The sequence below is a fragment of the Austrofundulus limnaeus genome, unplaced genomic scaffold (genome assembly GCF_001266775.1).
Source record: "Austrofundulus limnaeus strain Quisiro unplaced genomic scaffold, Austrofundulus_limnaeus-1.0 Scaffold439, whole genome shotgun sequence".
NCBI lineage: Eukaryota > Metazoa > Chordata > Actinopteri > Cyprinodontiformes > Rivulidae > Austrofundulus > Austrofundulus limnaeus.
Window position 1 is genome coordinate 331,356 of NW_013952841.1, and position 2,355 is coordinate 333,710.

General features: G+C 33.8%; 1 protein-coding gene across 1 annotated transcript in view; it reads right to left on the bottom strand.

The window, feature by feature from the left end:
* LOC106529369 (inactive phospholipase C-like protein 1) overlaps positions 1-2,355 on the bottom strand; it is a gene marked incomplete at its 3' end in the record, with an annotated part of 118,304 nt that overhangs the window by 7,685 nt on the left and 108,264 nt on the right.

Here is a 2,355-nt window from a genome sequence, read left to right on the forward strand (position 1 = left end):
CCTACAAACAAAAACTAAACAAAAACAACCTCAAATCCTTGTTGAACAACATTTCGTATGAATACTCATATTTATTTAACAAAGTGACTTTTATCATTCTCTTAATCATAAATATTGATCTGGCATTTTTGACATCACTTTCCAGATTGTTCCATGGTCTTATTCCTTGTATGGAAGTACACTTCTTCCTCAAACTAGTTCGAAATCCAGGTTTCACAAACATCTCTACCCCTTTCAGATTATAACAACTTTCTCTCTTAACAAAATTCAGTTGGATGTTTAAAGGCAATATACCTATATGAGCCGTATACATAACCTGTAAAATATTATAATCAACCAATTCATAGAACTTCATTAATTTCAACTGATAAAATAATACATTTGATGGGTGACTGTAGTGTTTACCAGCAATAATTCTTACAGCTCTTTTCTGTAAAACAAGAATAGAGTTTATAATTGTTTTGATTGCTTTCCCCCAGACTTCAATGCACTAAATCAAGTGTGGAACAACCATTACATTAAACAACATATACAGAGCTATATCGTTAAATAACTCCCTTACTTTATGCAGTACTCCAATAGATCTTGCAACTTTTGKTCTTGAATAATTTATGTGAGGTCTCCATGTTAGCTTTTCATCAATGGTGACACCCAGAAACTTCACCTCACTGACTCTACAGATCTCAACACCACCAACTCTAAATGGAACATCAATAATTCCCTTTCTACTACAGAATATCATATAGTTAGTTTTATCTAAATTTAATGATAATTTGTTAAGTTTAAACCAATTTTGTATTTTCACAAATTCTGCTYACATCATTTCCAACATCTGTTTTAWGTCATTACCYGAACAAAAAAATGTAGTGTCATCTGCAAATAAAATACATTTAAACAACCCTGACACATTAACCAAATCATTCACATATAAAATAAATAACTTTGGTCCGAGTASAGAASCCTGAGGAACTCCACACCTAATGTTACAAAGTTCAGAYCTTACTTCATGTATCTGTACAAAYTGTTTCCTATTTTTCAGAYAACTAGATATCCACTGTAGTGCTGRTCCTCTAATGCCATATTTCTATRGCGTTTCAAGAAGAATATTGTGGTCAATGGTGTCGAATGCTTTCTTTAAATCAACAGAAATACTAGCACAGTATTGTTTTCAATCAACTGCAGCTGTTATTTGTTCCATCAATTCCATAAGAGCCATTGAAGTAGAGTTATTTGYTCTGAACCCATATTGGCTGCTACTTAAATATTCTGTTCATCGATRAATTGATCCAATCTAGGCTCAAATAATTTCTCTAAAATCTTGAAAACTGTGGTAACAAAGATATTGGTCTGTAGTTATTAAATGCACATTTGTCACCATTCTTATAGAGAGGGATTACTTTAGCTATTTTCATGTTGTAAAAATAACAACATGAAAGATGAAGTTATAAAGTTTCTAAAACAGTTAAAGTTGAAAATTATTCTGTGTGAAGGACATGTTTGATACCTGCGAGATCAGAAATGATTTCTAGATTCAGGAAAATAATGAATTAAATGTGAGTGAGAAAAAAATACTAAGTAAGAATAGGAGCAAATATGTTTGTCACGCAAAGAACGAGTGATTGTGTGTCGGAGTGTGTGTGCGCGTTTGAAGCTGCTGTGTTGCGCAACCAGCGCATTCATCCATTCTAAGCCTGGAAATATTAACTTTGCACAGGAGTTTATTACCATAATTACTGTAAACACAGAGGAACTTAGATGTTTGGTAGAAYACAGATCTTTGTTWATTTCATAGCTGATATGAAGAAATGAGTCTGAGCCTTTGGAGAGTTTTAATGATGTGACATGATGTTGGAGACTATATAGATAAGACCATTCCATTGGGCATGACTCGGCTTTGGGTGRACTGGACTGACACAGTCCCAATCGGTCTGCCAGCTCCCTCTGGAAAGCTCCTGTGGAACCCCAGTTTGATCACTGCTGCTGCACGTGCACAAGTGGTGCACGGCTCCTCGTTTTCAGAATTATTCCTGAAACGACTGACGAGCCACTCGTCATCATCGTGGATCAGAAAATTCTGTTTATAAATAAATGCTTTACGTTTTACACTATTTATTACAGTGGTTTGCAAAAGTATTCATACCCCTTGAACTTTTCCATATTTTGTCACATTACAACCACAAACATATATACAGTATACTGTATATATCAAATTTAGAAAGACACATCATTAGCATTCTTCTTTATCAACAACTTTTGCATTTATTACAGTGGTTTGCAAAAGTATTCATACCCCTTGAACTTTTCCATATTTTGTCACATTACAACCACAAACATAAATATATTTCACTGGAATTT